The 10,354-nt window shown below is 42.8% G+C and overlaps 1 long non-coding RNA gene across 1 annotated transcript; it reads left to right on the top strand.

The window, feature by feature from the left end:
- Window positions 1-2,659: 2,659 nt before the first annotated feature.
- Window positions 2,660-9,725, top strand: LOC122479732. The gene is made up of 2 exons (XR_006296420.1): window positions 2,660-3,423; window positions 9,467-9,725. It is a non-coding gene; the product is annotated as an uncharacterized LOC122479732 (long non-coding RNA).
- Window positions 9,726-10,354: the final 629 nt, after the last annotated feature.

Raw genomic sequence — 10,354 nt, forward strand, 5'->3', positions numbered from 1 at the left:
AACAAAGTGGACATTGAGATCTATTTGTTTATTCCTGAACCTCTGCTATATTGTTTTACACGCTGTAGCTTTTCAATACATTTTAATACTGGGCAAGGCAAGACTTTTAGAACTCTTTTTAAGAGGATCAAGTTAAACAGAGATGCAGGGCAAAGATCAGGAGAAGGAGGAAACAGAGGGATTTATTGCGGTGGGGGAGTGGATAGGAAACTCCCATCTAATTGGTAAAGATTTTGATGCCCAGGGAACTCTCCCAGCTCTTCAGGAGGAAGCTTTGGTGGGGTATCCTCAAGTTCAGTCAAAGTAATCTGTTCTTCTCTTACTCATGTCTGGGTGACAACAGCAACATCCCTGTGACTGAAATAAGACCAGGGACAGAGCCATGACTTTAGCCAGAGTAATAATCAATTATATTGCAACATCCTCAGTGTAGTCCACAGGTACAAAGTGGATCATGATGCGAAGGAAAATCATCAGATTACTCAGGCCATGGCTAACCTGGTTCCCTTGAATGTAATCTGAGGATGAATGAATACTCACATTTCTGAAGTAGCTTTTCCTTTTATTTTGATTCCTAACAAGTTCTATTTCCTCTTAAAATTGAAATAAACATTGATTTTTTTATTGTTGCTGTTGATGAACAATTTCTGATGTAGAGTCTTCCCATTTTTGAGTTTTAACCTACTACTGTACTTCCTAGCCTAAGTAGAAATTGATTTCGGGAAGTCAAAAGATACAATTCTGTTGAACGGTTTTCATTTTACAATGATAGCTTAGTAGTAAATGAGGACATTAGAATAAACATCATGAGGTCCTGGCTGTGAGCATCAATAGTGTTTTTTTAATAGCTATTAGAGTTATCGAGTTTTCCATTTTATAATACCATTTGTGATTATGCTGGAGTGAGCAGAAAAGGGAAGGCTATGGTGCTATGGATTTTTTTCTTTTTTTGATGCATTAAGGAGGCATATTGGAATCAGAATCCAAAGATTTTGGTTTCAGACCAAGCCCTACCACCTCTGTACTCAGTGTGCCACTTTTCTGTGTATCTCAGTCATATTGTCTGTGAAATAGGGAAAATAAGACCGGCTTTACCCATATTTTGGGTTGTTGCATGGACTGAAAGAGATAGTGCACGGAAAGCCACTTTGCAAAAGGTGAAGCATGATCCATCTTAAGATACTACTGTTCAGAGATTATTCCTATAAACTGCTGTCCAATTACCTAGGAAGACAAAACATTGGTCAAATTCCTTCTGAATGGAACTTTGTAAATAACCCCTGTAACCCACTAATTGATTTTAGGACCTGGTTAAAGCAGTCCCAATTCACTCTACTTTAACATTGTTGGTGATGGTCACATCATGGGCAAATCTAGGCTCTTCTGTGGCCTGGTTTGCTTTTCCTTTTTTAAAAAAATTTTTTTTTCAACGTTTATTTATTTTTGGGACAGAGAGAGACAGAGCATGAACGGGGGAGGGGCAGAGAGAGAGAGGGAGACACAGAATCGGAAACAGGCTCCAGGCTCTGAGCCATCAGCCCAGAGCCTGACGCGGGGCTCGAACTCACGGACCGCGAGATCGTGACCTGGCTGAAGTCGGACGCTTAACCGACTGCGCCACCCAGGCGCCCCTGGTTTGCTTTTCCTAAGAAGAATCAGGGGCACCTGGGTGGTGCAGTTGGTTAAATGTCCAACTCTTGATTTCGGCTCAGGTCACGATCTCATGGTTCATGAGTTCAAGCCCTGCATCAGACTCTGCAAGTGTGGAGCCTTCTTGGGATTCCACCCTCCCCCCCCCACCTCAAATAAATAAATAAACTTAAAAAAGAAAAGAAAAGAAAAGAAAAGAATCAATTGCCCTTTGGTACCTGGGCATGGAGGACTGGATACTACAGATCTGTGGTTCTTAAACCTGGATTTCCATCAGACTCACAGGGAATTTTTAGAAGGTGCTTCTTCAAAATTCTCACTCCAGACCTAGTTCATAAGAATCCTCAGCAGCTGGGGCTCCCAAATCTGTCTTCCTAACCAGCTCCCTAGTGCTTCAGATGCACAGCTGGATTTATAGCTACACTTGGTATAGGAACCAGAAGGTGAGGGTTCTGTTTTTTGCTCTGTCAGGTACTAGTTGATTCTCTCTTGGCCTTACTTTTGACCTTAGTAAAATGTCTGTGAGTTTATTTTTTTTTTTATAAAAATTTTTTTTAAACGTTTGAAAGCGAGCGAGAGAGAGAGAGAGAGAGAGAGAACACGAGCATAAGCGGGGGAGGGGCAGAGAGAGAGGGAGACACAGAATCAGAAGCAGCTCAGAATCTGATGTGGAGCTTGAACCCACAAGCCTTGAGATCATTACCCGAGCCACCCAGGTACCCCAAAATGTCTGTGTTTTTAAGTTGTGATCAAAATCCAGGAGAAGAGGATTCTTCAGATACTTCAGATACTTCAATGAAGCATTTGAAGCCAATCTGAAGATCTAAACTCTCCTGAGAACCTCTCGTTGCTTTTGTTTAATAGTTGGGATCCTGGAAGCTTCTTTCCCTGAAACGAGTCCCACAGCTAAAGAAGTTTGGGACCCACTAAGAATCTACGACCCCTACATTACCTTCCAGCTCTGACAATCTGTGGTTATATAGCTACAGTTCAAATGCTCTCAGAGAAGGTGCTATAAAACTTTCTTTTGTCTCATGTTCTGGTTATTCAAAGTCAGCACAAATCTTCACAGCATTGAGAGACCAGCTTTGAGGCTAATTTGGGTCTTCAAAGAACACTCCTCTGCCTCCTTGAAAAAGTTGTGTTAAAGCAATTAAATGTTATTTGAAGGAAAGAAAAAGCACAAGCTGACTACTGAATAACAGGACTAGTGTTAACAAAACAATCCTTACCCTGGGATCAAAGCCAGAGAGAGGCAGACAGATAGTGTGCAGGGGATAAGGGGAGAGAAGAAGAACGGGAGGTGTTAGAATGGCTTCGGTTCAATTAGGGATGCGAATGCGCAATCTGGGGATGGTCTTCTGAATTCAGAACAATAGCTGGCGACGGAAACTCGAATGGCCCCAGGAGAACTCACAATGCAAGAAACGCTGGATTCGGCATCTCTGTTCAGACAAGGGGCCAAATAAAGGAACAAAACAAACAAGCGGACATAATTGTTTGCCATTCAAGGGAGCCATAGACCGCTCGGCATATGGTGTGTGGAGATTCCGGAATGCACAGGCGATCTCATTTGGAATGACTATTCTTGTTCCAGAAGCCTGGGAGCCAGATGAGCAGGAGGCTGACTGAAAGATGAGGTGGACTGCACCCTCCATTTCTGATGCCGAAACAGTCTTTCTCAGCTTCAGCGCCCAAGGGATTCACCAGACTTGGCTCCAGTAGACATTCATTGTCTCCCAAACTCAAATCTCTCCCGCGAAGGACAAAGAGGTGCCACGACTGAAGAGATTTTGGAAATACGCGGTAGACTGAAGAGTATCTCCAAAAGGGAGAGGCAAAAAGTCCTTTGAGTAACACTGGGAATAAGGGTCCCGAGTCCCCATATACCAATGGACGCGTGGGACGTCTGGTGCTTTTGTTGCTCTGTTTGTGGAGCGTTTAGACAATGGGGAAGACTGAGCTGTGGCCTGAGAAGGCCTGTGAGAGGTAACTACCTCTTAGTCTGGGGGCTTCCTGGCTTAGAAGCAAAAATTCACGGAGCATCATGCTCCCTGGGGGCAGGGAGGGGAAGGTGGACATGGCTGTTAACAAATCTAACTCTCCCAAGCCTGTGTGTACTTAGGGAGTTAGTTCATTGCTTCTGAGCCATGTTACAAGGGGCAGAAGGAGAAATTCTTAGGCCAAATACATCTGGGAAACAGTTGAGGTAAAACAGGGTTGTTTTTTTTTAATTGCAGGACTTTTCATAACCTTTGGTATTCTAGGAAAGGGATATTGTATGCAGCTTTTTCCAAGTGATTTGCTCATGGAAACATTTATTTGCATGGCATCTCTTGGGACTAATGTTCAACAGAACACACGTTGCAAAGGAAAGAAACTGGGTCAAGGAATCTTAGGGACCCTAGTGTCTGTTTCCTCATCTCAGAAATCAGGGTATAGATCCGCAGAGAGAAAATGATTTCGTCAGGATCACACAGATGGTTTTTGTCTCACATTGGAAGAGAAACTAGGGTACCATGTAGAAAGTAACAGGTCTTAGGAATCTGCGTATACTCTTTCTACTATGTCACATTGTACTTGTCACTGCCCCTTTGTACAGGGGTTTGATGCTATTCAATAGTAAAGCTGAGATCAGGAAGGACGGATAATCGGGGGTCAGATTTTGGAGCGGTTTGAATGCCAGATATTTTTGAATTTTATCCAGGTGTGTTATACTTCATCTTGGCACTTATTACACCGTATCATCATTGGTGTCACCGGCAGATTATGTTATTTTGCTCACATCTTGCTTCTTTCCCCATGTCTGCTACAGTGGGTGGAGTCTACTTCCTTGTCTCATTGATGTTGGGCTTGGACATGTGTTATGGGCTGAATTGTGTCCTCCCCCCACCCCAAATTCATATATTGAAGCCCTGACCCCCAGTACTTTAGAATGTGACTGTATTTGGAGATAAGCTCTTTAAAGATGTGATTAAGTTAAAATGACGTTAGTAGGATGGGCACTAATCCAGTATGGCGGGTGTTCTTATGAGAGAAGGAGATTAAGGCCCAGACAGGCACAGAAGGAAGACCGAGTGAAGACACGGAGAAGTGACCATCTACAAGCCAAGGAGGGAAGCCACAGAAGAAACCAACTCTGCCACACCTTGATCTTGGACCTCCAGCCTCTAGAACTGTGAGACAGTAGATTTCTGTTGTTTAAGCCACCCAGTTGGAGGGACTGTGTCACAGCAGCCGTGGTAAACTAAGAGAATGTCTGAGAGAGTGTTCATGATGGGTAGGTGGCTATCATCCAAGGAATCATCAGGAACCCAGGCCTTTCCCATCTTGTGGCTCAGCCATCTTCAACGCATGGCTTCCAGAGTCAGTGTGCTTGTCTACAAGAAGATGGCAGTGGGAGAACTGTCTTATGGGCGATTTCTGGAAGTGGTGGTATATACCGCTTCCACTCACATTCCACGGTCAGAACTCCATTCATGGGCACACCTGCTGCGAAGGATGCTGGGAACTGTAGTCTGGCTGTGCACCAGCAAGAAGAGGAAGTGGATCTGGTGATTAGCCAGCCAGTCCTGGCCATATCTCTTAACTACCCTGTGGAATAGGTTGTGTGAGAAAATGGCAATAACTTCTCTTAGATCATAGGGCTGGCTAGAAAAGGGCATATACTTTATAAAAGAAACGTGTGCTCATTAAAAAAAACTGTGTAGAAGTGTGAATATAAAAAGTAACAGGCCCGTTTGTTCTTCCCCTCCCAAAGCCAGGTCCTGGAGGAAACCAGAGGCAGCCCCATGGCCTCGTGGGCAGGAATATCCCATCTGCTAAGGTGGTTTGTGGGAGGCGGGGCTTCCCACCCGTGCCCCGATAAACGATTGCCCAGGGAGTGTGTTCCTCCCCTAACACAAAAGTCACTTTCCTGGCCCTGGCGGTGCCCTGATTGGGAAATCACCCTGATTTCTACACGCAGAGAAACGAATAATGCTTCCCTTTCTGACTGGCATTTATTTGGTGGCAACTGACTGAGATTCAGACGAGGTCAGGAAGTCAGAAAAGTATCAGATCATTTTGGCTGAAATGAGTTGAACATCAGCTGGCGGGACAACCCAGACACACACTCAGCGATCATTACCAATTTTTAAAAAGCTTATTTATTTATTTTGGGAGTGGGGGGAGGGGCAGAGAGAGAGGGAGAGAGAGAATCCCAAGCCCCGACACAGGGCTCGAACTCACGAGCCACAAGATCATGACCTGAGGCGAAACCAAGAGTCGGACGCTCAACCGTCTGAGCCACCAGGAGCCCCAATTATTATGATTTCTAATGTTGGTGGTCTTGGCACAATAAAACACAACCGTGAACATAGCTCCAACTTTGATAGAACAGAGTTGTTGGGACTCCCTTGCTTTTCTCTTTCTATTAGAACATGTTGATTCTAACTAAACCTTGTTTAAGCTTGGGGCAATTTAAGACAAATTTTCTCATTTTAGACAAAGAGGTGAGTTGAGATGGATTACCATCAAGTCATTTCTTCCAGGAGCATTTGTTCTAAGCACAGGAATAGGCCTCCGGTTTTGCCCTCCCCGACATTTGCAACACTCACCTTTGTTTCTTGCTGTTTGATTCTCTTGGGTGTCTCTTCTCTCCCAGGAACCCTTGCCTCACTCAGGTGCTGTTGCGTTGTTAGAAAATAGGTTTTAATTCTCTTAAGGTGAAACGTTTCCCTCATTCACGTTTCATTCAACAAACATTTATCAAATGCCTTGTGGTACCAGGTCTCCAGAGTACTAAAATGAATGAGACAGTCAGTCCCTGCCCTCCAAAACCTGTTGTCTACGGGGGTTGGCCCCATTGTTGCAGAAAAGTGTATGGTGTCTTGTGGGAAGCTGGGTTATCTTATTCTGTGTTCCAGGAGCCGTTTAATGCATTGAATGAAAAGACTGAACATAATCTTGATATTCTTAAAACATTAAAAGGTGTCATTCTGGGCATACACACAAATGTAAATAATTTCCCTTATTATTGAAAAAGGTAGTTGAACGGGAAGTAAGGACAGTATTGCTGGAAAATAGTACCTTACTCAAAAATGATGTGGACTGAATCACTGGCTTTACTAGAAAGTAGTTCTCTATTAAATAAATTATTGAACCTATTTGGGAGGGGCCTAATAAGAAATAGTCTATATTCTGTCTTTTCCTTCTGTCTGTCCTTCCTTTCCTCCTTCCTTCCTTCCCTCCCTCTGCTATCCCTCTCTCTCCCTCCCTTGATTTTTTTTTCATTTTTAACATTTATTGAAAACCTGCCACATTCATAGTGTTCTATAGCTAAGATTTTCCAGTATAGGCCGTATTTTAATAATTTTATTCTTTTCCAATAAGATGTTTTATTAAATATTTAACTAACTGTGATTTGGTTTCAATATCCTTGTTAAACTTTTCACATGACAGAACTCACAAAATGGAAAAAAATCCTTGCTAGGCCTTGGGCTTTTCTATCTGGCTTGGGAAGTATGCCCCTGGGTATGGTTAAGGTTCTGGAATAAGCTGGAATGGGACAGTGTGGGGACACACAGGTGAATAAGGCTCAGCCCCTGTTATGATCTAACAGGAGAGATAAGGTGAAATCTGAGTCTCTGTCACAAAGGCACAATTTACTGAGTGCACACCACATCCCTCATTGGCTTTCCCCAGCCAATCTTTTAGGAAGTGTGTAGAAAGTGAGAAATTACTTCCACTTGATTTTATCCCTATACATTTAGGTTTGAGACAACCCTTATAGACAATATGTTTCCTAAGAATTGGCTTTTTGTTGATTTGATAAAATCCAAGATACTGAACTCATTGGGAGAATTTGACTTCTCTGTTATAAGTTGTGGGGGCCCAGAAACTATGGCCATCTGTTTTTGTAAGGCCTGGGGCTAAGAATGGATTTTACATTTTTAAATGGTTGACAAAAAATCAAAAGAAGACTATTTCATGACATGAGAAAATGATATGAAATTCAAGTTTCCATGTCCATAAATAAAGTTTTATTGGAACACAGCCATGCTTATTAATTTACATATTGTCCATGGCTGCTTTTGCTACAATGGCAGAGTTGAGTATTCGTGATGGAGGCCATATGGCCCAGATGTAAAGCTGGAAATATTTATTATCTGGTCCTTTAAGAAGGCTTGCTAACCCCCTGATATATTGTTTTATTTGCTAGTGGAGAAAAGTTAAAAAAGGCATTTAACACCTGGACCCAGAATCTCTTCTAGAGAAGGAATGGTCTTTGTTTAGAAAAATCCTCAGATGGACCATTTGGATGTGAAAGGCTGGGAGTAGCACCCAGCTGCTTTGTATAAAAATGGAGGACAGATGCCTCTGTCCCTGACCTTCCTCATCCAGTTTAGAAAGAAGGCTCTTACAGTAAAACGTACTCAGGTTTGAGTCCCACCTCTGTGTGTCTTCTGGACAGTCATTTAACCATTCTGAGCTTCAGGTTCTTTATTTGTAATATGAGAACAATAGTCAAATTTACCTCTCAGATTTGTCTGATGATAAAGTGAATTAATGTATATAAAGCACTTAACATAGGGCCTGGCACATAGTATTTTCTTAGCCTGTGCCTTGCCATTCTTGTTGTTGTTCTTCTTCTCCTTTTCTTCTTCTTCTTCTAGAGAGAGAGAGAGAGAGACAGAGACAGAGAGAGACAGAGACAGAGAGAGACAGAGAGAGAGAGACAGAAGGAGAGAGAAAATCTCAAGCAGGATCCATGCTTAGCATGGAGCCCAATGTGGGGCTTGATCCCACGACCCTGGAATCATGGCCTGAGCTGAAATCAAGAGTTTAACCTACTGAGCCACCTGGGTGCCCCGAGCCTGGCACATAATAAGCTTGCTATCTCTTCTAGCTATGATTTATGATTATCATGATTATATTTATAGGATACAGGAAAATTAAATGAAATAATATACACAAAGTGCCTAGAATACTGGCTAGCAAAATCCCTTTTACATTCCAATGGAAGGTACCCTGATGTTCAATCCTTCTTGGAGCCAGGTCTCTGATGCAGTCTGATCCTCAGATGTTTGGATGTGTATCTGAAGCCAGAGCTGGTATCAGGGACACCTGGAGGGTCTGGGTAGTGTGACCCTTGGATATGAAGGGTGGGTGTGATTAATAATGAGTTTTAGCATAAGCAGTGTCCTTGTATAGAGCTGACATTGTCTTCTCAGAGGTTGAACAGGAAGAAACTGGTTAGTGGTACAATGGGAGGTACAGTATCCAGAAAGAATCTACAGATAGTGATGGCTGTTTGCTTGATTTTCCAAGAAAATAAGGAATGCCCAGGAAATAGGAATGTTTGACTTCACGCAACAGAGGTCGGGGGACACTAAGGAGTGTTTTTTGATGATGATGAGTTGTTTAGACGTTGTATCCTCAGCAAAGGGTTTCCATCAACTATAAACTTAGAATAAACGCTGTCGGCTGGTCTAGAAGCTGCTTTTAAAACCTGTTAGATGAGCATACACCATTCTGTGTGTGAGTACTTGTTTAGAGCTTGGATTCTAGAGGCAGAAAGATGAGCCAAATTCAGATCTTGCATTGGCCATTCATTAACAGTGACCTCGCACAAGTGACTTCACTCATCTGTGCCTCATTGGCTCACCTGTAAATCAGAAATAATAATAACACCTACTTTTGGTAGCCAGCTGGCCCCCAGGGACCCCCACCTACTGGTATTCACTCCCTTAGTATCTCCTCCTACATCGAACCAAGGTTGTCCACGTGACCCAGAGAACACACTAGAAGTGACATGCATCACTTTGATTCTCAGATTACTTGATCCAGGTGAAGCCAGATGCCGTGAAGTGAGGACACTCAGGCAGTCGGTAGAGAGGCCCACGTGGGTTGGAACTTAGTCCTGCCAGCAGCCACATGAATGAACTTCGAAATGGGTCCTCTGCCCCCAGAAGATAGCACCTCTGGCCAAATTTCCATCCACGTGAGAGATCCTGAGCCAGAACCACCCAGCCAAGCTTCTCCCCCCAATTCTGACTCACAGAAACGGAGATAATAAATGCTTGTTGTTTTAAGTTGCTGCATTTGGGGTACTTTGTTACATAACTGATACAGCACCTCATAGAGCTGTTAATATTTATAATGCTCTAGAACAGTACCTGCCCCACAGTAATCAACATGTAAGTGCTTGTCAAACATATAAATTCACAGATAAATCCATACCTAACTGAGGGATTAGGGTGAAGGAAGCGCCCTTTTGGTTGGTCAAGACTCAAATAGTCAAGTCTTGGCTGTTTCAAAATCAAAGCCTTCTGCTTTCTTCAGGGCAATCTTGCCTGTTTTCATAACAATCTGCGATAAGGAGGAGATCCTGATTTATATTTCCCACAGAAGAGAAGAGAGATTGAAATGGTAAGTGCCAAAGAAATTAAAAGTCATTTCGGTTTTTCAATTCATTACTTCTGGAAAAAAAAACTCAAGCCCAGCTTCATTACTAGTGCTCTGTTTTAGTGCTGATGATAATTGCAAAGGCAGTATTTTTAAATTAGAATGTATAAGACCACATGTAATTAACCTGTACAGAAGGGCTGAGACTTCATATTAGACTATTAAATCAATCCCAGCAGAATCACTAATGCTGAGCAATTGATTTGAAAATACTGTACGGGCAGAGTAAAGAAGCTGGATGCTAATTACCATCCAC

This window comes from Prionailurus bengalensis, chromosome C1 (genome assembly GCF_016509475.1).
Source record: "Prionailurus bengalensis isolate Pbe53 chromosome C1, Fcat_Pben_1.1_paternal_pri, whole genome shotgun sequence".
NCBI classification, from domain to species: Eukaryota; Metazoa; Chordata; class Mammalia; order Carnivora; family Felidae; genus Prionailurus; species Prionailurus bengalensis.